This window comes from Gekko japonicus, unplaced genomic scaffold, assembly GCF_001447785.1.
Source record: "Gekko japonicus isolate JY-2015 unplaced genomic scaffold, Gekko_japonicus_V1.1 scaffold58, whole genome shotgun sequence".
Taxonomy (NCBI): Eukaryota; Metazoa; Chordata; class Lepidosauria; order Squamata; family Gekkonidae; genus Gekko; species Gekko japonicus.
In genome coordinates, this window is record NW_015162475.1 from 242886 (window position 1) to 269078 (window position 26193).

The 26193-nt window shown below is 43.9% G+C and overlaps 1 protein-coding gene across 1 annotated transcript in view; it reads right to left on the reverse strand.

Moving 5' to 3' along the window:
- BMPER (BMP binding endothelial regulator) overlaps positions 1–26193 on the reverse strand; it is a 272459-nt gene that overhangs the window by 221092 nt on the left and 25174 nt on the right. The gene's annotated exons all lie outside the window — the stretch shown is intronic.

A 26193-nucleotide genomic window follows, 5' to 3' on the forward strand; every position in this document is an offset into this window, starting at 1 on the left:
GTGGGAGGACAGAGAATCCCCCAGGCTTATTCACCTAATGACAAACCATGTTTCGCCCTCATAACTGAACTAAGCACAATGCAGAAAACACAATAGTTGTTGTTATTTTCTTTTTAATATCTCACAATAACAAAGTAATGTTACCAACACCCATCAAAACATCTCTGCCCCCCCAAAAAAATTTAAGGGGGATTTGTGCCTTTGGAATGCATGCCTAACGTATGCACCAATTTAACTGTATATTAATAAAAGTTACTGTGCAGAACCAATAAACTAACCAAAGAGACAAGTGTTCATGAGGGTTAGTGCCCACAAACATAGGCAGATTATCCCTCACCCAATCTTGCAGCCTGTATTGAAATAAAATTAAGTCAAACTGAAAGTGGCAAAACCTGAAAGACCAGAATCAGACCTGAAATGTACTCCGTCTGCATGATAATCTGAACCCATGTGGCAGATGATAAAGGCATTTAGTCCTGATTTCTTGTACAGTAAGCAAGGGCTTAAAATAGGTGGCCTAATAGACCACTTTCAACTACCTCTACCCGCTAGAACCCTTTGGGTCAAATGAAGTCCTGGACCCAGCCCCTCAATCCTCCAAAGAGGTGATTGCCACTGTCAAACTGACCACATACAGCCTTTGTTCAGACTTTTGTACTCAGACCTGATTCAGCATGGATACACCAGATACACCAAAGTACTGTATGAACACATCTGAATGCCAAATTTACCATCCTCGAGGGTGGCAATCAGGTCTAAGCCAATCATTCAGTCTGCCTGGTTCGTGCAGACCAGCCATGAACACCTGGCGAACCATTTTGCATCTGGTTTTCCAAAAACTGTGCATGCACAAAGTCGCTGCCAATTCCAACTGATTTGTCAACCATTAGCATCACTAAGAAATATTTAGATTAACACCGAAGGGTAGGACTTTACTGAGACACAGCATTGGTTGATGACTGATTTAAATTAATTCTGAGTGATTAAATGACTGAATTAAATTCTTTCTGAATGTACTTAAACACTTGCCTGCTAAACGGAGCAGTTACACAGCAAGGATGGGAGGGGTAGTACAACTCAATCGAGCTATGTGAGAGTGTACATGAGTGAAAAGTCAATTGCACTAACTGCATGGTTAGTAAGGAGTACACTGAAGCAACCTGTTGAACATCCACTAACCAAAGAACAACCTATCAAACTAATAATTAAAAAATCAGGTCTCTGTTTCTAACCTGTGGACAGAACATGAGCCAAACCAGTGGGTATAGGGACATCCCTAACTGTTGGGTGGATGGATGTGGTGGATGTATGTTAAAATAGACAATGATGCAGTCTCTGCTAGAGATGTAAAACTGCCAGATTTTTTACAGAAAAGAACCAGATTTCTGGGGAAAAGTGAAATATATGTATTACTTGCTTTCCTATCAAACCTAAAGTTCTTTTACTAATTGACTAACATAAAAATGAATAGTTTATAACTTAGTCAGCATTTATACTTGTACTTCTTGGCATATTTGTGGAATTTAAAAATAGAAATATCTTCATTTTCTATAAGAAAAAAAAAGTATACCCAATACTGGAGAAAGTCGCAAACTGCTGCACTGTGTGCTGACATAGCACATGAATTTAATTTTTGGCTGTCTGAGGGGCAGGAAAAAATACACGCTGAAGGTAGAAATATTCTGTAACAAACAAAAGAAAGTGTGTTATTTGGATAGAAACACTCTCATAGAGTCTCAATAGGCAGGGCTGCCTGCATGTCTGGATATTAAGCTAAACTTTATAACACTGGAAACACAACTTTTTCATACTATATTATTATTAAAAACATGCCAAAATTAAACAAAAAATCTTGAAAATATCACAGATGTCTATAAGAGCTTTTTCTTCATTGCTCTCCAAAATTTCCCATTTCCCCCCACTCAAAAACAGAAAATGTCATAGGAGGATTTATTTAGTGTTCCTCAAAATTTCTCAATTTTTTCATTAGAGAAATGGAATAAGTTGTCAGACTTTTTAGACTTTGAGTCTGAAAAATATTGTCATATATGATATAAATTATGTTAATCATTCTAAAATAGAAAATGTTTGAAGGGAGGATTTTAGCAGTGGTCCCCCAAATTTTCCAATTTCCCATTAGAAAAATAGAGGGGGGGTAGGGTTGCCAGATCCCTTCACTGATGCGGTGGGGAGATTGGGGGGGGCTTCCAGGGGTGGGCAGGACATTGCATGTGATGTCATCATGCTGGTGACATCGCTTGTAATGTTCTGGTTTGGGGCAAAACTCTATGGGTTTTTTGGCTTCAAAACCATAGAGTTTGCTCCAAAACCAGAGTGTCACCGCAGAACATCCCCAGTGCGATGACATCACCTGGAAGTGATGTCATCACGTCATGGACGTTGTGCAACCATTTCCCTGTTTGGGGGTGGGGCTTCCCCTGTTGGCCAGCTGGCCAGCAGTGAATCAAAGCCCCCAAAAGTGGGGGAACCCACACTGGGACCTGGTGGCTGGTAATCCTAAGGGGAGGCCTCTGAACAAAATGGCACAAATCCTTACATCTCTAGTCTCTGCAAAGATTTACCCTGCTGGGATGAGGAATAATCAGTTCAGTTTTAACTAAGAAAAACTTCTTATCATAAACTTGAAACAACATCAGCACCTTCTTCTCCTTCTTCTCCTTCTTCTCTTCCTCAAAGCCCACTTCTTTTGCAAAGCTATTCCTGATCTACCCATCCCTCACCTTTATTATCTAACCACTACCACCAAGATCGGGTACTACTTCATTTATGTGACTACTACCACTGATCAATTCACAAAAATCTCTCCCTCCAGGTTACCAATGCATTGCAAGCTGATAGAACTGATAGTAGCCTACAACTACTGAATAATTAATAATAATTGATTATCTTATGGTGCTGTGTGTAGAATAGCAAGGAGATCCTAGGATTATCAGGAAGCTGCGAGTTCTAGCTCTCAGCGATATGCTAGTGGTGAGCTAGACTTGTTTTTAGGGGCTGAGAGAGCTCTGAAATAATCCATGTACTACTCAAGACCTGTAGGTCAGAGAACCAGAGAAAGAAAGAAGAATAATCCATATGAAGAGTTCTTATGTGTCAGTAAAAAAAAATCCCACTCATGTACCACATTGTGGTCTTAATAAATGTATCATTTTACTGTCTGGATCTCACCAAGGAGACCAGCAAGAGTTTCATCGGAGCTTTGCTTTGTAATACAGCTAAAATAAGCATCTACCTTTCAAGTCTGCCTGATAAAGAAGTCTCTACAGGTTGAAAACTTGCATGATTCTCTGCCAACACACAGTTGGCTCAAAAAAGAGAGAGAGAGAGAGAAGATATCACATTACCTTTTCTATACTTCAAAGACCTGCTGAATATTCATCTCTTAAAACAAGCATGTGTAATTCCACAGAAACCTTTGGAATTGTGCCTGTTTTCTGCTCCGGCAAGATATGACCCTTAAACCATTCCAGAATATTCTTTGAAAAGTGTTATGGTCTAACATGATTCATACCATGTAGGCTATATCTTCAGAAATGTCATGACCAGTAAAACGTGATGTGGAGGGGAAAGGAAATTTTCTGTGTATTTCATTCCTTCTCCCCACCTTTCTGTCCCCTTTCGCACATTCAGCTAGGTTGGTAAATCATTGTTTGGTCTATTGTATTCTAGCATTATAAAATGCAGGTCTCTGAGGCCCCCTACGAGTTCTCAGGGGAAGGAGATAAAACTTCAAACAAGGAACATTCTTTTGGCTTTTGTTTTAATCCATCTCCCAATATTTCACCGTTGCCACCGGCACATTTAGATATATCTTCTGAATCCCTGTATTTTTGAGATAGAAGGAGGGAAGGCAAAAAGGAGATCAGCCACTGGGACTAATCAGTTTGGCCGCTTTCAGATACATTGCACTGCAGCCATAAAGTGCATTTAAATACTTCTCCCAACCACGCATTTAACTAACCTGTTACGTGCAATCAAAAGGAATAAACAAACACATTTCCACATCTCCACATACATAGAGTGTCACACAGGGTTGCCAGCTCTGGGTTGGGAAGTACCTGGAGATTTGGGGGGAGGGGGGGCTGGGTAGTGCGGTTTTTTTAGCAGGGTGGGATGTTAGTAAATGCCATAGGGTCCACCCTCCAAAGCAGCCATTTTGTCCCCAGGGGAACTGATCTTGATCATCTAGAGATCAATTGTAATAGCGGAAGATCTCCCGGTGCCACCTGGGGGTTGGCAACCCTACTTGTGCTTCAGCAAGATCAGATTGAGAACTTAAAACAACCCAGGAACAAGTGAGACACAGTGGCCACCCTTGTACCTGGGGCCACTCCGCTCCGTTCCACCCAATGGTGGTATGCTGCCCCCAGTCAGCATTATCTGTAGTTTAGTAAAACTGCTCTGTATCTTTAAGACTTGTGCACCTGGGAATTGGAGTCCACAGTTAGGGGTCCCAGAAGCTTCCCTCTGACTGGCTCATTAAGAGTAATTTCCTGAGCTAAGATAGGAGTTTTACTGATCTTACGGCAAGGAGAGGGGAAGCCCATCTCTTTCTCACCACGGCTATAGAACTGACCTGTATCACAAGATGTAACTTTCCACCCAGCCATCTGATGAGATCGTGAGTAAATAATCTTCTGAATGCCGTGTGAAGTTAAATAAAGATGATTTAAGCTCTCCTCAGTAGTCGTGCCGTTGACTCACACCTAGAAAGTGCTGGCTTAGCACAGCTTGCACTGGACAGGACAAGTGCTCTGCACAGAAAATGCTTTCAGGGCCCTGGAAGTAGTGACTGGCCTGGCTTGTGACTGTCCCAGTAAATTAAATGGCCAATCCTGCCCCTGTGTTTCAGAATCAGCTGAAAACTCTCAGATATTTCCATAGTGCTGATTGCGGTGGGGTGGGGGCTTTCAGAAGGCAACATTCAGAAGCCAACATTTTATAAGACAGGAAGGAGAGGGTTTTTTCCCTCCCTCTTTTGTTAAAAATGGAAGGCTGTGTACTTTTGGCATCAGTCAGCACAGAAGATATTGCTCATAAATACATAAAACCATTTTATAAATCATAAACCTAGGAGTCAGGCAAAATCCATAATAGGATCCCAAGATTCATAATAAATAATGTGTAATTATAGCCATGGACAACAGTTATTTTAAACAGATGGTTTATAGATTAACATCTGGGATATTTTTAAAAGCATAACTACACAAATACAGGGAAAGATCATAGTGGATAGACCTTGGATAGAACGACCATTGGCACTTACTATGAAGGGTCCTTCTCCTCTGAGGTCAGGAGGACATCTCTGTAGCTTCCCTCTTTTGAATTTTTAGTCCGACCAACGACATGTGCAGCACTGCAGTCGTTTTTAGGTGCGAAGTGCTGCGTGCATGCATGGGCAGGTCAGGTCGGAGCAGAGGTGGAGCGGATAACTCATAGCCCATCCCCTCAGTTCTGGGACTCCAAAAGCAGTGATCTCAGAGTAAATCTAATAGTCTTGCCCTATAAAACACAACTGTTAACCATAACGTTAACATGAACTGCAAAAAAGGGAAAACAACGGGAGTCTGTAGAGTAAACTAGAAATAAGAGAACAGCACAAAAGGAAGAAAAGATGATGAAAATGGGAGGGCTGAGATGTCCTCCTGACCTCAGAGGAGAAGGACCCTTCACAGTAAGTGCCAATGGTTGTTCTCCCTCTGAGATGGAGGACATCTCTATGGGACCTCCCAGAGCAGTGTCCCTCACTCAGGTGGGTCATCATCATCCTCAAGCATCACGATGTGCTGAAGTACTCTTCTTCCAAAGGCTGCATCTGCGGAAGGTACTGTGTTTAACTTGTAATGACGCACAAAGGTAGATATGGAGGACCACAGATGCTCAGTCGGTGAATGCTATGTTGGTGGCAGCACTTCACAGAGAATGCACTCTGTGCCCCATGGCCCTGTACACCTCCACAGTACAGGATCTGAGTACCGTGTTTATAGACGTTTTGGACATCCTGTCTCCTTTCCGTGGAGGAGAAATGTTGACAAACATTGAGTCCGTCTTCCGCAAGGATTCCGTCCCCATGATATAAATCTTCAGTGTTCTCCTGACATCTAGGGTGTGCCACACGGATTCCCCAGGATGTTTAGGCTGAGGACAGAAGGTTGGTAAACAGATCTCTTGTGATCGGTGAAAGGCAGAAGAAACTGGACTAAAAGGTAGGATCAGTATGCAGTACGACCTTGTCCTTATGGAAAATTCATAAGCAAGACTTAACTTTAAGCACACTGAGTCTGAAACCCTTCTTGAGGAGGTAATAGCTACCAAGAATAAGGTCTTCATATGCAGCCACCTAAGGTTCACTTCCCTGAGAGGCTTGAAGGGTGCCTTTGTGAGTGTCACTAATACTGTATTCAGTCTCCACGTAGGAAAGTGATGTACCTGCAGGGGAGATTTCACCATCGCACCATGCAGGAAAAGCTGTATGTGAGGATGCTTAGTTACCTTGAATCCCCCCAATGGTGGCAGCACTGTAGACAAGGCCACTGTCTGTCTGCAAAAGGTGGATGACTTGAGACTGGCATCCAATCCCTCCTGTAGGAAGGAAAGAACTGAGGCCACTGAGGGTGACAGGGGTTCGATGTTCTTACATCTACACCACTGCACGAAGGCCTTTCAAGGGGTATTGTAAATTCAAATACTAGACTGTCTTCTGGATGACAGGATGGTTTCCGTGACCTTGTTTGAATACCCTAGCCTTGAGAGATTGCACCGCTCAATCTCCAGGTGGTCAAGCACAGCCAGTCTGGATGTGGATGCCAAACAGGCCCTTGCGACAACATGTCCGCGGTCACAGGGAGAACCAGTGGCAGAGTCACTGCCATGCCATCTCTCTCAGTGCTGAGAACCAAGGTCAACACACCCATCCTGGAGTCACTAGAATCACTTGGGCTCTGAGCTCTCTTATCCTGAGGATGGTCTTGGGTATCAGTACGAATGGTGGGAATGTGAAGAGAAGACTGCTAGGCCAGGGTGCTGTGAGTGCATCCATCGCCTCCACCTCCCAGTAATAATATCAGGTGAAGAACCTTGGTAACTGGTGGTTTGTTGTTGAGGCGAATAGATCGACTGATGATTGACCTAATTGTGTTACTATCAGTCTGAATAGGTTTGGATGAAGCACCCATTCCCCTTCTTGAATGGTCTCTCTGCTGAGCCAATCGGCCTGAATGTTGTCAAACCCTTTGATGTGCTCCACCCTTAGAGATGCAATGTTCCTCTCTGCCCAGGTGAGTATTTTAATCGCTTCCCAGTGTAGCTGGGATGACTGGGAGCCACCTTGTTTGTTGATGTATGCTTCCTCTCTGCCCAGGTGAGTATTTTAATGGCTTCCCAGTGTAGCTGGGATGACTTGTTTGTTGATGTATCCTTTGGCAGAGATGTTGTCTGTCCGCACCAAGATATGCTGTCCTTGGAGACTGGGACCGAAGTGGTTCAAGGCATGAAGGATTGCTCTGAGTTCCAACAGATTGATGGATAGCATCACCTTGGTTGGGCCCTGGACTGGGGAGTCCTCCAAGGTTGCCCCCCAACTGTACAGACTCGCATCCATGAAGATCTCCTTGGGCTGTTGGATGTAATATCCCTTGCCCCAACTGAGGTTATCTAAATTCATCCACCAGAGCAGATTGCTCTTGACCTTGTTGGGATGGAGGTTCTTCTTTTCCATGATAGCATGCTGGTAGGGCCAGAGGCAACATTGCAGAGATCTGGCGTGGAGACGTGCCCATTGGACCATGTCTATGCTAGATATCATCAGTCCCAATAGTTTGGCTAGGTCCATTAGGGAAGAGGAGGTGCTGCAGGTTGCTAGGGATTCCATCTCTCTGATCCTCTTGGCCTTGGGCAATGGCAGGAAGAGTGCATTGCGAGTTTTGTCGATTACTGCTCACAGATGTTTGATCCTTTGTGTCACTTGAAGAGAACTCTTGGCAAGATTGACCAGAAACCCATGGTTCTGGTGGGATTTTAGCATTGTTTCTGTGTTCCTGATGGAGTCTACTTGATTGCTGGACTGAACCAGCAGATTGTCCAGCTTTGGGTGAACGTGGATCCTCTGACTTCTGAGATGTACTACTGGATTGATCACCAACTTGGAGAAAAAGCCTCGGAGCTGTGGACAGACCGAATGGGAGGGCCCTGTACTGGAAACGCTGATTGTCCACACAAAACCACAGAAAATGTTTGTGGGCAGGATGAATAGGAACGTGGAGGTAGACCTCTGTGAGGTCTATCAAAGTCAGCAATTCATCCAGCAATAAGGACTCTGTAATGGCTCTCAGAGTTTCCATGCGGAAATGTCAAAGTTTGATGTATTTGTTCAGAAACTTGACATCCAAGACGGCTCTCCAATTGCCATTCTTCTTGGGAGCCATGAACAGGATATAGTAAACGCCCTGTCCCCGTTTGTGAGCGGGAACTGGTTCTGTGGCCCTGATGTCCAATAGATGTTGCAAGGCCTTGTTGACTACACTCTTCTTGTCTGGAGACTTGCTGACCAGTGATCTCAGGAACCGTTCTGGAGGGCAGCATCAAAATTCTATGGTATAGCTGTGAGACATCATCTCCACTCCCCAGGTATCCATCCGGGACTCTGTCCAAGCTGCAGAAAAGTGGAGAAGGCAAACCCCCAACCGGATGGGAATCATAGTCACGTTTGTTTGGGCTTTGTGTCATGTTCCCCTCTGTCATTCTTGTTGAACACTGGTTTGTGAAACTTGGATGTGAATGAGCTCCACTTGCCTCAGGGTCTGGTAGGTTCCCAGGATGCCTTCTTGGTGTCCTGGCAAAATCTTGCCAGGGAACGTTGTGTACGAAAGGAATGGTTTCCCTGTCTCTCAGTTTGCCGTATGGATCTGGGCATGGCCTTCTTCTTGTCACGTGTCTCTACTAAAAACTTGTCCAAAGCATCTCCAAAGCATCTCCCTGGCGAAATCTTGCCAGGGAACGTTGAGTACGAAATGAATGGTTTCCCTGTCTCTCAGTTTGCCGTATGGATCTGGGCATGGCCTTCTTCTTGTCACGTGTCTCTACTAAAAACTTGTCCAAAGCATCTCCAAACAACTGATCTCCCTGAAATGGGTAAGCTGTGATGATGGATTTTGACAGAATGTCAGCTTGCTAAGCTCGTAGCCAGAGAAGTCTTCTTACAACTGCTGTAGAAGCCATCACCCGTGACGCAAAGGTGAGGATGTCCAGGGTGGCATCTGCTGTATAGGAATTTGCCTTGAGGATGCATGTAGCTCCTTCCAATAGACCCCAATTGTCTTCTGGGATGAGCTGGATCAACTTGTGGATCCACACTATGGCAGCTCTGGAAGCAATGTAAACTGTGGAAGCTGCCCTCACCATCATAGTGATAGCTTCATGGATCTTTCTGAGTGTTGCCTCTTCTTGTCTGTGGTGTCCCTGATCTTGCTCAGTCCATCCTCTAACAACAGCCCCGAAGACTGAATAGCCACCACTGGACCGTCCACAAGAGACATTGTAACAACTTGTTAGCATAGTTAGGTAAGGCATACAATTTTCTAACAAATGCTGGGAACTGCTTGTTAGCAGTAGGTCTATCCCACTCAGCCCTCAGTTGTCATTCAACGTACTCTGGAAAAGGGAAAACCTTTTCTGTATACTCCTCTGGGGGGAAATTCTGAATTTCCCCTGCATCTGGACTGAAATTTAGATCGAGAGGATTTTTGGTACTCAGAAGGGGGGAGGGTCCTGAATCTCCAGTGCCTTAATTATTTTGGTTAATAAATATTGGTAGTCCTCAGCTTTGAAAAAATGGCTGGACTGTTCAAGGAGTTTTATCTCCTCCTCCTCTTCCTCTGAAAGGAATTCTCCATCTTCCCTGTCATCCACAGTGGACATTGTGGATTCCTCCTCACCCCAGTGCTCCTCCCTGGACCTCCCATGGTATGTGGGGGTGCCTTTTGTGCAGCCGTGGTGGGCCAGGAAGAAGGCAATGGGGATGGAGTGGTCTGGGAAGAGGGAGCCCCCTGGGCAAAGTTCCTCGTTCTGCTACAGAAGGTGGACATTTCCTGCTGTATGGCCTGCCTAGTTACAGCCATGAGGTCCGAAGAATGAATTAGGGCCCCCACTTCGGGTACATTACCCCTCTGTGGTGCCACTCCCAGACATCCATCCAGCTTGGGTTGGTCCAGATAGGAGGCTTGGTGTACTCCCTCTGCCTCCGCGGGCACCTGGAATGGAGCCTGGAAGGTACTAGAGCCTAAGGCTGGACCTCCAAAATGGCTGCTGGCAGGCCGGAGATGCCCCAAAGGAATGGTGGGCTCACTTTCTGAGGCTGCCAGGGGTGCTTGTGGGAGTACTGCGCTACTGCATCAGTCATATTTGTTGGGGTGGCTCGATCTAGCTTCGCTGGCAAGTCAGCCCCACTGACTCTCCTGTCAAACTCTGTCTCTAGTTTGCCATGATTTGTAACGGGAGGAAAATTTCTGAGGGGGGTGAATGGCTGAGTGTGTGTGAACTGCTCTGTCATAGGCACTGTAACTCTTCCTCCCAAGCTACCTTCCTAGTCAAGGGATGACCTTGAAGCCAAGACTGTGCTAGCTAGTGAGTGCAAAAGGCGGGATGACTGTGAAGTGTGATTGGGTGCAGGGGACAGGGGCTCTGTTTTAACTGCCTATATTTTTGGATTCTCCCACCAGAACCTCAGTTCTGACACGGTACTGAACTAGCCTGAAATATGATTACATCTCTCTCTCTTTTTTTTTTTTTTTTTTTGCATCCCCGGAGGGATATTTTTATTATTTTTTATAAGACTACAAAACTATAAAGTAAATATAAGGGAGGGGGTAACATCTAAGGATAAAGGATAGATAACCACACTACACTAAAAACCCAAGAGGAGGAGATAATATCCATGTTAATTTAAATGTTATTAATAAAAGTGTTAATATAACAATATACTTGTAGAGTTCTTGTTTGTCTCGGCTTCAGTGTTAGTATGTTAGTTGTGTGAGAGAACTTTCTGAGCATCTTCGTGTTAGTTGCTTCAAAAGGCAATTTTCAGAGTCCTTCTGCCTTTACTTCGGTTTTCTGTCTCTGAAATCATATGTAACTTCCGTTGTGCCTGCACCTGTTTCTACAGCAGAGTCCTCTTCCGTTCCAGAGGTAGCAGAGTCACTTGATTTTGATTCTTCATCTTTGGATTCCTCTTCCATTCCCAATTGTCGTCTCAGAAATTCTTTGGCTTTGAAAGTGGAGTCAATCTTTTCTCTTTTGTCGTTGATTTTAAAGATGACACCCTCTGGGATCGCCCACGTGTATGAAATTCCATTAGTTTGAAGAAAAGAAATTAAGTCCTTATAGCTTTTCCTCTTTTGGCGAATTTCAAATGGAATGTCTTTTAAAGTTTTAATGTTTATATTCCCCATTTTCAGTGGAGTTGCTGAAGTCTGTTCCACCTTATTTGCCGTTTCTGCCAGTTGTAGCTGCTGGGATGCGAAGTTTTGATTCAGCAAGGTCGGTTGCTGGTTAATACCATCGAGTTGCTCCATCACCAGCTTGAGCATATCCACTAACATTTTCATGACGTCTGCTCCCTCTTCCGGTTTTGGCCTCTGACTACCCACTGGTTTCGCTTTAAATTTTCTTTGCAAGGCTGCCATTTTATACGATTGTTTACAATTCCAAATTGCTTCTCACGGACTCGAAAAATCGCCACCTTGCTATCAGCGCTCAAGTAAGTCTCTCCACACAAAATTGCTGTTTATTTCCCCCCCTGACCCCTTCGTTACGCTTATCTGTCCATTTGCATGAGGCATCCCTCTTTGCACTCCGCTTTTTCCATGGGGGGGGGGTAGTTCGCTTTTAAAATGTTCAGTTTATTTTGAACTCACATTCATTGTCGGTCATTTCTCTGACCTCGCTCACAGTAAACGATATTCCGCTCGATCTCCAGCACTTGTCCCAGTTGAAACAGCTGTGCCCGAAGGCCACACAGCGGCAGGACTGTCAGGGTGGAGGGAAGCCTCAATTCTCCGGCATTTAGCCTTCGAAGAGGCTGTCCCTCAAAAGCCCTATGGCCTGGAGCCTTTCGCAAAGGCTCCGTGTGAGTGCCAGTTGAGGTAGCACCCACCCATACCGCTGCTGTGCGAGTCGCTCCCCCGATGTCCGGGGAGAGCGACCGCCATCGCTGATCCACAAACCAAGTCCGATTATATCTCAATAAACAAATCACTGCCAAAGAGAGTGTTTTTGAGAGTAACTCTATCCAGGAGTCTGACAGCTCCACATGGTAGCCGCCTCCATGGCACATGCCTGTTCCTCTTCACCCAACAAGAAGCCGTCAGGTACCTCTGTTGCCACCATTCGGGCAGACGATGATGCCAGTGTCTTCAGGTCTGAAGGACCTTGTTGAGTGTCTGGTTTTCACTTTGTGGACAAAGCAATGAGAGAGGAGAAAAGGAGATAGAAGAAAAAGCAAGAATTCAGAATAGACTGAGAAATCAGAACAAGGTACAAAGCTGAAGCCTAGCTTGGTCTATGTTGCTACTCCCTACTGAGGCAGGAATAGAACTGAGGGGATGGGCTATTCCAGAGGCACCAACAAGAAGGGGGGGGACTATTTCCTGCCTTCCTAAAGTCATGGTGGGAATAACCCACAAAGATGTCCTCCACCTCAGAGGGATAATTCGTTTTTCAAATGAGGATGGGACATCATGAAGTCCTCATGTTCAAGTCCCACTGAAGTTTATGGAAGCTGGGCAGACTGTGCTTTTGACTTGTGCAATACACTGGAACGTGCAAAGAAGAAGAAGAGGTGGTTTTTATACCCTATCCTTTTCTACCTAAGGAGGCTCAAAGAAAAAATCTCCTTCCCTTCCTCTCCCCATAACAGGCACCTTGTGAGGTAGGTGGAGCTGAGAGAGTTCTGAGAGACCTGAGACTAGTCCAAGGTCACCCAGCAGGCTTCATGTGGGGGAGGAGTGGGGAATCAAATACAGTTCTCCAGATTAGAGTCTGCCACTCTTAACCACTACCAGGGATGGGCACAAACTGGTTCAAAAATTAAGTTTGTGACAAATTTTGGCCAGTTCGCGAAGCAGTGTTCGTAAACTGAAGAGATGCCACAAACTTCCACAAATGTTGAGGTGGTTCATGAAGCCATTTAACCCCCTGCTTTCTGCTCCCCACTGCTCAGCTGTTTGGTTTAAATGGCTCAGAGCCATTTCACCCCCTGCTTTCTGGTCCCCACGAGCAGAAAATAGGGGTCACAAACCAATACAAACCAACCTCCTAGTTTCATGAACCAACCTCCTGGTTTGTATTGGTTTGTAGTTCAATTCATGGTTATGCTGAGAACCAAAAATGCAGTCTGTGCCCATCCCTAACTACTACACCACACTGGCTCTCTTTCCAGATGACCTTTGTTAATGTGTGCATGAACACATGGTTAGTGTGTACACTTGTATGTATGCATGAGAAGCAAAGGGGAGAAGTGTGGGGTGGTATTTCTAAATCAAAGCTTATCCAGAATAATACATCTGATGCAATTTCTGTATAATGATTTGGCAAGACATCCAGGGTCACCATTCAGAGTTCATCTTGGGTTCAGACTTGCCTAAAAATACTTTTTTAGTTCTAGTCCATTTATCTGGAGAGTCTGTTTCACTCTCCTTCCCTGAGACACACAGAAAATTATGTCTTCTGCTGGAAGCCTGCTTCTAAAATTTTAGAGTGTTATTTCAAATCAATATGTACAGCTTTAAATCAGCCCTGTATAGCAAGCAGTCCTAGTTGGTTTATCTCCTAATTTTTGACACCACCAAGCTACTTCACTTCTACCCTCCTTCTGCCAAAGCAAACAGCCTTCCTATGTCAAGAAATTGTTGAAAGTTTCCACCAGTATCCCACACTCAGTGGCTCTTCTTTTCCTCAATTGGCTCCTCCACAAATCCTTGCCTTAAGTGTGTTTCTCAGGATGTGCTCTCTGCCATTTTCCTCCAGAGATTTCTCTGAGCTTTCTGCTCCCTTGGTCTTTCTTTTACTTGCCCCCAGCATCCCTACTGGTCTACCCACTGAAGATCTGTCCAGCTGAACCGTGTCCTTCTCATTCCTAAGTCTTGTGCAACATTTTAACCACCCCAGTTTTATTAACTGGATCTCAGGGGCTCTGATTAAGTTCTACCATTGGTTTCATTCGGTAATATCATTGGCAAAACCGGCTTTCCGCGATGAATGCACTTGATACTATATTGTCTGTTATGTTACGAGCTGCGCCAAGTAGAGCTCTAAAGAGATGGCATGTAAAAAGTTAATTAATTGTTTAATTTTTGTCAGATAAACGGCACTGAGCTCTCCTCTTTCAATAGCAGAATGTTATGCACATTCTCACAGCAGCTCAGGTTATTATGCAAATATAGCCAAAGGACTGTGATGATAAGAAGCAAGGGGTATAAGAGAGGGCTTGAACAGTGCAGGGACCAAAGGGATACCCCAACAGCAGTATTTTTCAGTCTTTGGGACTGAATGGCAGACGTTTCCTTATGCAATATATGAAGTAAAAATGTGTACTGAGGGATGCTGAATCCATTCTTTATGGAAAGCATTTTCCCCCAGTAGTTTTACCAGCTAACAACTGGCTCTGTCCTATGGAACTTAACAGGAGTCACTAAGATCCCAACACATCAGATCTGTAACTCATCAACTTAGGTTCTAAGACAATTCCTTGGTGCCAGGATGTGACCAAAAAATGGATGCCAGAAACCAGCTTGCTACATCTGACCAAGAGATACTGGAACTCTTTGTAAGAAGACAATTTCTTTCACAAAAACACTACTGAACTGAAGCTCCTTTTTTCCAGGGGAATAAAAGTTTATGTCAACTCATTCACAGGAAAGACAAACTAGACAGAGGCTTGACTCCAGTGTTGCCTAATCTGGAATCCCACCTCACCAATAATTTATTCATCCCCAAAGCATGGCCTATATTTTTACCTACCATCAAACAGCTCTGTGTATAAAAACCCCATTATGATGACAAATCATACCATATCCTTAACTCATATGGTACAATAAAATAAAATGCCAACATGAAAAGATTTCTCTTTTTAAAAAAAATCTAAAATGTTTGGCGGAGATCTGGAATGGGACCTGTTCCAAACCACAGTTTTAGGTCAGCTGCCAAAATTCCTACAGGATTCTCTATTGCGTCTCGGCTTAAAAAAAGAAAAGATCAACCACTCTAAGAACTGCTTTCTTCAACACACTTGTGGCTTGGAACAGGAGCCTAGCTTTCTTTTGGGAATATGGGGAACACTCTGGAATAACCTGATGTGCTACGCTCTGAGCTGAAAGTTTGATTATCAGGTGCAGAAGGGGAACAGGCTGTACAACTCGAGCAGATGCTAATTCTCCAGACACTTCCAATGTTACATTCTGCTCGAGTTTTAACCCCTTTTAAAGAGAGAGAGAGAGAAATAAATGTTTCCAACAGCTCTGCTGTGAATTTGCATTACCATATAAAATATTTATCCTGTGTCTCTTCTATTGATCTGGAAAAATCTATCTTTTGGTATATACACAACAATGTCCCCGGAATTACAACTCATCTCCAGACTACAGAGATAAGTTCTCCTGGAGAAAATTGATGTTTTGAAGTGTAGACTCTATGTCATTGTACCCCACTGAGGTCCCTGTCCTCCCAAGGCTCCACACACACACCCATCTCCAGGAGTTTCTCAACCTTGATCTGGCAACCCTACTCCCCCCCCCCATTCCCTGTCGGTGGCCGGTGGGGGCTGGCAACCCTAAAATGATGTCCACATGGGGTCATAGTTTACAAAGTGTTCTAGCAGGTGCAGTGTGCATGCAATCACGGCACAGTAGCAAATTTCATGTACACAAACACATATACTGCACATAAACATAGTATGTATGAACCAGAGTTTGCATGCATATATTTGTTCATGAGAAGGTCCCATAGGGACGCCAGCCTCCAGGTGGGGCCTGGGGATCTCCTGGAATTACACTACATCTCCAGACTACAGAGATCAGTTCCGCCGGAGAAAATGGATGCTTTGGCATTGTATCCCTCTGTCCTCCCCAGGCTCTATGCTCAAATCTTCAGGAGTTTCTCAGCCTGGATCTGGCAACTCTACCCCCTATTGCATGCATGGGCCACATGGACATGTTAATGACTTGTGTGCATAAACCCCAGTTTACACCACCTTTGCCCATAGGAGCGTCCTAGAATATAAAACTCATCCAAGAAGGTCCTGCTTCGAGTACCGTCACTACAGGAGGGACTCCATGAGATGAAGAAAAGCAGGGCTTTTTCAGTGGTAGCACCCCACCTTGCTAAACTCCTAGTTAATGGAGGCCCTGTTAATCAGGACCTCTGCTTGATCCTACCCACAGACCTTTCCTTTAAAAACAAATCCTATGAATTTTCAGTTCCAACACAACCTTTTTCTATGTCTGCACCTCTGCTGGAATCACTCTAAAAAACACTGCTACGTCTCTACGTCAAAATACTCCCTGAATCTTGATGTCTGAAAGGACCACAGTGGCCAAGGCAGCAGGGTAATTGTTGATACTAAGTAAGGACGGTGTTACAGATCTGTCTACAAGGGATCTCTGCCAACATCAATTACTCCCCCCGGCATTCCACTTCGACCCCAAGAGGCATTAATAAAAGCAAAAGTTTGCGCTTGCACAAAGGCTGCTACATTTCATGGCAAATTTTCATTCCCGCCACCAAGTTGTATAAGCAGTTCACACCACTCCCTACAGGCCAAACAATCACTTCCTGCAGTGTGCCTGATGCTCAAACAAATTTTCTCCTGTGCTCAGTTGCACATCTGAGTTTTCCTGTCAGCAGGGCACTGCTCTGGTACTACAGCACTAAGAGAGACAGAGACAGAGAGAGGGAGACAGAGAGAGAGACAGAGAGAGAGACAGAGAGAGAGAGAGAGAGAGACAGAGACAGAGAGAGAGAGAGAGAGAGAGAGAGAGAGAAGAGCAGACTGATACACATCAACATTCACACAGAATATTTTTATTTTGCTTTGATGGGTCCAAAAGATTAAATTGGCTTAACTTTACACAGTTCATCTTAACTGGGATACAAAGAGCTGCCTGCACACATGAATACGCATATGGTTATAAAGACAGATAAAATCTTCTGCAACCTCCCCTTAACCCTTCTATAGCATTAGCCCAGAGGCAAGATCAGCAGCCTGTTCAACCAATTTATGGAATTCTTGGAAATGTTCGTTCAATGACAATTCTCTGATCCTCAATCCCATTCACAGAGTTACAATTCTCAGGTCTCCACGTCAATCAAATGTCAGTCTATAGCACTAAAAAAAAAAGGTCCTGGAATCTCCATTTAAAATTAGAGAAATGTAGTGGTCCTAACAAGGCATTCAAAATTCTGATAACTGGAGGGTCATTGTGTGAATTGGGAGATCTCCTGGGAGCCTTAAGCAAACAGCCTAGGGTTCCATGACATTAGAAAGGTGGGACAAAAATGTAAAAAAAATGAATACTTTTTGTGTTTTCCAGCTGTGATCAAAATTACACCATTCCATAAAAATCATATAGGTATTTCCATACTTGAGTTCACAGTATCCATCTTGTATCAGAGGACAGTGCCTTGAGCTGGCCAAAGATCCCACCATTAGCAGAACAGATCTGCAGGATCCAACCATGTATCTTCGGAGGGCTCTTTCCACTCTCACTTGAGAATATAAGAAGGGCCCTGCTGAATTAGACTAGTGGTCCGTCTAGTCCAGCATCCTGTCTCACACATTGGCCAACCATGCAGAGCAAACCCTGACAAATATGTCTACCAAGGGACCAAGATGGACTGAAGCATCCCACAGGTCCTAACTCTCAAACCCTGAAGCCAGAGAAACAGCATTTTGGCTTTCCAGTCCCTACAAGTCAACCCGTCCTCATTCCTGCCACAAGCTCACATTAACAGAATGTACCAGTCTACCATTATTTTACTCACAAAAAAACCCCTCAAATACATCCTTTGAACTTTTTTTACTGCCATTTTATGCAGTTAGAACTGTACTTCATCTTAATGATGGTATTTTCATCCTGTCGTTGCATCCCTCGTAGCTGCCTTGATTGTAATTCCCCCCCCTTCCCCTCCTCTCTGTCTCTCCTGCATATCAAAGGTCTGCTTAGACGGTCTTTACACTGGAGATTTAGGCCATGACAAATATTACCTTGTTGGGCTTCCTTGTGGCCGGAGCCTGCACTAAAAAAACTCTGAACAAAGCGGCCCTTGAAGCTGTTCAGTTTCAAAAGGGTTTACAAAACCCACCGGACCTCCCAGCTTATTTTGCAACAAGTCATATCCCATGAAGAAATTCACTTCTGTATAACACAAAAACAGGGTTAGATTAAAGAAAAAGAAAGAAGGAAAGCAAAATCCCCCGCTGTTCTGTCTGGCCAGAATTGTATTTTTTACTGCCCGTATCCTTTAAAGAAATGATCTTCTGAAGATATATTACCCTAATACATCACCAACTGACAGGGTTCTCATGATACAGTATTCTTAAAAATATGACACACGCCAGAAGAAGCAATGGGGAATGTCTAAAACGGTTTTCTTTTTCCTTATCTAGTTTTCTTTTTTGTAAAAGGGGGGGAACACGAGTCTGCTAAAAGCACGGTGTCCGTTTTTGTCCAGAGCATTTATTCTTCCTTTTCTTCAATTTTAGATTTCTAAAATGTTTTAGAGAAATAAGTATTACCCACCCGCCCCACTCCGAGAAAATGTGTCAGGGAATTTCTTTGTTGCTTTTGTAAGACTCTGTCCAAAGGGCTTGAGGAACAACAAGCCAAATAAAAATAGCAACCAAAAAAAAAAAAGGTAGTAGCAGAAGTCTGTTTTCTATTACAAAATTATCTAAACAAGAGGCCTCCAGACACTGCTGGTTTAATGTACTTGCAACTCAAATAAGGGCTGACCCTGGTTTTATTTTCTCCTGTGATCTTGCCTCTGCTGTGTAGTAGCAAATATTACAAAAGAGAACAAATAATCCAGGCAGACCTGTGTAAACAAAGTTGTAAATGTGGTATGTCAGTTTTCATGAAAACCCCAAGGTACGTCCAGCTCTGCCAAAGCTCTCTCGTTGGGTGATAAATCCCCACTTTTAAGGCTGACCTAATTTCCTAAAATGTTTGGGATCAAATCCATGCCTTGTATACTGTGCTTTGGTTCTGATAAATTTCACCTAAAACAACACACAAACTGTGTATTTCTTCAGCACTATCCCACCAAATATTATTGACCATTATGGTAAGCAAGATAAAATTTGCAAGTAGAGTGAATGGAATGCCCTGAAAAGACAAGCTTTGCAAACCTACTAAAACTTTAAGAGGACTTAAATTTTCACTGTTACTTAAGAGAATATTTTTACATGGAACATATCCTAAAAATATGATTGTCTTGACCTGAATGGCCCCGCCCAGGCTAGTCTGATGTCATCGGATCTGGAAACTAAGCAGAATTGGCCCCCTGATTAGTAGTTGGTGGGGAGACCAGCAAGGAAGTCCAGGGTCGCTATGCAGAGGAAGGCAAACTGCCTCTGTTAGCCTCTTGCCTTGAAAACCCAAAAGGTTGCCATAAGTTGGCTGTCACTTGATGCCATTTTACAGACCCATACAAGAACGTGATCATAATAAATCCCAAGTCTTCCAGCAAGTGATAAAATTGTATTTAATTTTGGTACAGCAGCCTGTGGCTGAAAACATTTTATCTATCTATCTATCTATCTATCTATCTATCTATCTATCTATCTATCTATCTATCTATCTGTCTATCTGTCTATCTGTCTATCTGTCTATCTGTCTATCTTTCTATCTTTCTATCCATCTATCCATCTATCCATCTTTCCATCATTCCATCATTCCATCTTTCCATCTTTCTATCTTTCTATCTGATTTATATCTTGCTCCCTCTCTCCTTAATGGAACTTGAGGTAGCTAACAAGATATAAAATACATCCGACAAAATAGTACCAAAAATAATAAAATAAACTTTAAAAATATAAAACGATTAAACATCTATTGCAGTTAAAATCTATCCACCAACCAGCAGGATAGGATTAGGGTTGCCAGGTCCTGCCTAGCATTCAGTGGGGGGCTCCTGGGTGTGACACCATCATGTCGCCAATGTCAGGGGTTGACACTCTAGTTTTTGGGCAACCTCTATGGTTTTGCCCAAAAACTAGAGTGTTGTCCCCCCGATGGCGGCGATGCAATGATGTCACTTTTGGGTGATGTCATTGTGTTGGGGACATCACCCAGCAATGTCCCTGTTTGGGGGTGGGGCTTCCCCCCGCCAGCCAGCTCAAAGCCCTGAAAAGCTGGGACCTGGAGGCTGGGAACCCTAGATAGGATGCATGGATGGTGAAGACACAGCTGGGGCATAACTTACCAGCTGCCTGGTGGATCACAGTCACTCAAAGGCCACCACAAAAAAGAGTGGCCTTGCATGCCCTGTGAAACTTAGGGAGGTCCTGCAAGGCACACATTTAAGGCAGCTGGTTCCACAAGATGAAGGCCGCTACCAAGAAGGTCCTCACCCTTGTTGACACACGGTGGAGAGTTTGTGAACCAGGAACCTCCAATAAATTCCAAGATGAAGATCAGAGAAGACAGGGAGAAACATACCAGGATAGGCAGTCCCAAAGGTATGAGGGTCCCAGGCCATATAGGTCTTTAAAGGTAAGTACCAACACTTTGAATTGGCACTAGAAACTAGCATGGAAAGATGTTACCTTGGGGCAAACCCCAACAAACACACAATAGGACTAAAGATGTGCAGGAGTGTACTACCTCTTTTATATTCTGAGCTGTTGACAGATATTTATGCATTTCCCAATGTCAAGCAGTTTTTCGGCGAGCACTCTCTCTGTCTCTACTCCCAGACCACAACCCATTTAAGCATCATGGTTTTTCCCACAGAGTCCTGAGGAACTGTCATTCTGCCAGAAAGCAAAGAATCCTTGTATTGTTCTTAAATCAGTTTACATTTTTAATGTAACTACGGAGTAAATGGTCCCAACTGAGAGGACCCTTGCCTGCGCAGGAATCCAAACATGTATCAATATTCCCACATGAGCAAAGACTTCTCCATATACTTCAGTGTTGGTAACAGCTGCTTTGGATAAGGCTACTTGCCCATATCATGTACATGACTCACTTTTATTAACCCAGGTCACAACAGCCAGAGCATGTAACAACCATCATTAGTAATAGCCCATTAGCTGACTAGTCATGGGAAGCCTAACTGGCACACCAACCAAAGAAGCTACAACGACTGGGCTAGAACCGTTCACTTGAATGGGTTTTGGAACTGTAGGATGATCCTTGTGAAGCTTTGAATACTGGGGGGGACACCCATTCCGAAATCCGAACAAGTAAAAAAAAAAATAGCAAACTGCAGAATCATTGCAAAGGACTGCTAACTGTTGAAGATTCCTAATCTCATTTTCATTTGGGTGCAACCGGATCAGTTCACAACATTTATGAACAAATTAACAAGGTTAAGCCAGGTGCGAAGTGTGATTAGTCCCCAACAATGAATTCAGTGGACCTAGGGTTGCCATCGTCCAGGTGGCACCTGGAGATCTCATGCTCTTACAATTGATTTCCAGATTACCAAGATCAGCTCCCCTGGAGAAAATTTGGGGGGGGGGTAAATTCTATGGCAGTATACCCTGCTGAGCTCCTTCCCCTCCCCAAAACCCCATCCTTCCTAGGCTCTATCCCCAAAATCTCTAGATGCTTCCCAACCCAGAGCTGGTGACCCTAAGTGGACCAGCCACAACCTACAGGGCCTTTAGCTGTAGGTCACCCTACTCTCCAAATAGCCCTTATGTTTTATTATTATATTATTATAACGTTAGCTGCTGTTGAATTTTAAAAGCTCCCAAGGCAGCCTTTAAATTAGAAGAGTGTATTAATTGAAATATAACTACTAAAAACAGCTCCTGGTGGAATAGCTGTTAAGACAACAGGAAGGTTCTTCCTGTCTTGTGTGTCTCTTGGAAGGTGTCTCCTGTCACCTCAGTGGCCTCAAACGGACGAGGGAGCAGGGTGGGTTAAAACAAACCATTTAAAAAAAAATTAAAAATCAGATATTTTTTAAAAGTTTTAAAATAAGCAGATTTAAAATGAAATGTGTGTGTGTGTGTGTGTGAAGTCCATCAAGTCACAGCCAACTTATGGCAACCCCAGCAAGGGACTTTCATGGCAAGTGAGAAGCAAAGGTGGTTTGCCCTTGCCTTCCTCTGCAGGGTCTTCCTTGGAGGTCTCCCTTCCAAGTATTGACCGCCCTTCGTTTCCAAGATCTGATGAGACCAGGCTGTACCATACTGCCTTCCCTCTCGAAACATGAATACCAACATAAAATTACTTAAAGCTGGATTTAGGAAACACTAGATAGGTTGCTGTTCTTTGCATTGGAAGAACCGTGAGAAGACAGTGTCGCCATCTTCCAGTTTGGTCCAGGAGATCTCTCGGAATTACAACTGATCTCCAGACTACAGTGATCAGTTCCCCTGGAAAAGTGGCTGCTTTGAAGGGTGGACTCTATGGCATCGTACCCCTCCTCAAACACTTTCCTTCCCTGGCTCCACCCCCAAATCTCCAGGTTTTTCCCAACCCGTCAATATTCATACCTCACCTTTCCCACAGTGGGTCACAAGAAGTATGCCAATGAAAATTGCATTTTTTTTTAAAAAAAAAATCGGCCTTAACATTTTCATAGCATCAGTAATAGGGTTGCCAAGTAGGTCGTTGTGCCGCAGCGGGGGACTCCCGGCCGGCGTCTGGAGCACGCGCTCATGCACAACACGCACGTCACCATCTGAGGGAAAACCATAGAGTTTTCCCTCGGATGACCGTGGCCCCGCCTAATCAGTAACAAAAACCTGTAACAGACTCATCACAAAACTTCATGTTCAATGAATGACCTATGCAAATCAGTGAAAGGTTCTCTGAAATAAAACTGCTTCATTCTTTTTCTAAAAGCCATTAAAGGTGACACTTCAGGCAGGCCATTTCCATAAGGCTGGAGCTATGACTGGAAAAGCCAGCACTCCAAAGGGTAAGCGTAGAAAGCAGAAGCAAAGGTGAAGAAGATTCTTATTTGATAATGGGTGGCAGGAAATGGCAAGTCACCCTATGTTCTCTGATCCACCTGGGTGACTTTTTACTCCCATTTATGGACTATCTACCAGACAAACAACATGGCCCTTTACATTCTGTCTCATGGAAAACACTAATCTGCCCCATAAGCACTAACAGCCCTTGCTTCTGGTAGAAATCATTTCTTGTACGGGAAGAAAGTTACATGAGAAATGAGAAGTAGCAGATTTAAGGTCTGGTTCACACATGCAGGAGAATTAGAAAACTGCCAAGGCGGTAGAAAGGACTGCACCACTTCAAATCAGCATGGCAGGGAGAGAGCCAATACTTCCTTACTTTGTTCTCATTGCTGATTTTCTATTTACATCAAGTTTTGTAACACAGAGGAGCACTCTAAAATATGATCTTTCGTGATCCCCGGAATGATGCAGTCCATTCTAGCCCTTCAGCCCTTATCATCTAATTCCCACTTCATTCTCTTGCATACATAAACCAGGCATAAATAAGAAAGGTGCACTAGAAAAAAGCATATTACATCGGTTCCATCCAGCACAAGTCCATAAAAACCTGAAGACAGGTAAGCTATAGAAGAAACCCCTATTTAGGGCCACAAGCATTAGCTATCTAAAAATAAGCAAGGCACTGTATATCATCTTTCAAAGTAGTAAAATATTATATAAGAAACTTATTGTGTTTCATCATATAATAATAATAATAATAATACTTTCAAATTAATTAATCGCTTTCCCCAGTGGGCTCAAAGCGATTTACAGTTACACATTATAGACAGGGGACTAACAATGTTCATAGGGGATAAGGAAGACAACATATATTCATTTTAATTGCACACGCCGTCACTGCATGGTGTAAACATTTTCTGGCGGCTCAGTCATTTTCCTAACGGCTGCTTTGTCAACCAGGCTTCAGGACCCGTATGTCAAATCACCACACTGCCACCACCTGGCCGGAAACATCCACTGCAGGGATTTTTGAAGCCGAGAAGATCTTCCGCCTTTTCCGAACCTCGACCAAGACGTCCCGACCGTCAGCTAACACCCTCCCATGAGGGAGATTGGTGTGCCCACCCTCTCTAAGGAGTGGTTCCCATTTTATCTACTTGCCGAAGCTTTCGAATCGCTGGGTAGTCAATGAGCTGGGGACAACAGGCTGGGTGCCCCAACCAGCGTGGGGCTCGAACTAACACAGTCCGGATGTTAAGACAGTGGGATATATGTCCTTTTATTTATGGAAGTACTTAAATAATCTTTGGAGGCCTGCTTTGGTTGCCCCCTCCATCTGAGGCTAGATGGGTGCCAACCTGAGAAAGCGCTTCCTCGGCCGCAGCACAAAAATTCTGGAACTCCCACCCCAGGGAGATTTGTCCATCAGTGCTTCCGCCAACAGGTAAAGGCTTTTTTGTTTTGTTTGGCATACTCCCAATAACTGTTATTGGCCTCCATCCCTGGTTCTAGTGTTGGGTTTTTTTCGTGTGTGTGTGTGTGTTTATTGACTTGTTTTATAATTTTAAATGTTTTTAATTGTTCAAATATTTTGATGGTTGTACGTGCGCTCCCATGGGGACTCTGATCAGGTAGAAAGGCAACATAATGTTTTAAATAAAATAATCAATCGAAACTTTTGATATAAATGAGTTATTGAACTCATGCTCTGGGAGCCCTCCTGGCTCCACTGGGAGATCACAGAACCCACAGGAGGTGTTTGGAATGGTGTCTATCCAGTGCAAGAACAGCCCCATTGCAAGAGACCATGAGGCAGTCCATATGTCCTTGGTGCTTGCCCTTCCCTTAATCCATCCAACTCCTATAGCAATAGACTGATTCCTAAACAGCTACACCTCTAGGTTATCATTTTCCTCAACTAAAACCTTTTGAAAATGTAAATCCACAAGGTCTGGTGAGAGCCAAAACATGTAATCCATCACAGACTCAGCTCCTGAGCCACAATGTCATTGGTAGCAAACAGCAGTTCACGTAAACAGATTTTGTCATCTATAATGGATTTTCTTATGGGAAGAAGGTGTCTTACATTATGTCTTGAGAGGTTAATAATATGTTTTTGCAAAATTCTCAACCCTGCAAGGGCCAAAACCACTCTGGGAAGAGGGGTCCAGTCCCTCCTCTTGCACTCGAAAAGTTAGAGCAGATTTGAAAAAAGAGTAGAACTTATTATTGTTAATAATAATTGACTGGAAGGAACATAACCAGATTTGTGCTTGCGTTGCTGCTTTTCCTTTCACCCACCGGCTCTGCTGGATGTAACAAAAATACCTGCTTTTGACAAGCGAAAGAAGCAGACACCACACATGAAGTGACAGAGTGAAAAAAGCTACATGCACAACTCCATCTGTCATTTTGACAAAGTGACTTCTGGTCACCACTGGGACACTGTAAAAGACATCTGCAGGGTTGGCCTCGACCACCAGCAATTCCTTACAAGCCAGAAGGGGCCCTGTGAGACTTGAAACCCAACCTGCCTTCGAATTGGCCATTGCAGTTGCACCTCGTGATGGTTATAAAAGCTGTGCAATATATCAAGTGCCATTACCATCTTTGCTAGAAGCTTACGTTTCCATTGGTAGTGACAGCAGATAGCATCTTGTTAATCCAGCTAATCTTCCTCAAATGCCAGGAAACGGGATTATGCATGGCTGAAAAAATCCACACAGGAGAAAAGCGAGCAACAGATGTTTTCTCTGTACGAAATACCATAGTCATTGGAAGAGAAGTGTACAATACTAGGTCGGCATTTAAGCAGAATGTATAAAACAGGGAAATGGGCCGGAGAGTTTTAAAAACAAGCTGAAGAGGGATATGAATATGCAATTACACACGTACAGATCTGCAGTGGCTACAGATGTTCATACCCTGACCTGGATGAGACAGGCTAGCCTGAGCGCGGAAGCTAAGCAGGGTTGGCCCTGGTTAGTACTTAGACAGGGGGCTACCAAGGAAGTCCAGGGTCA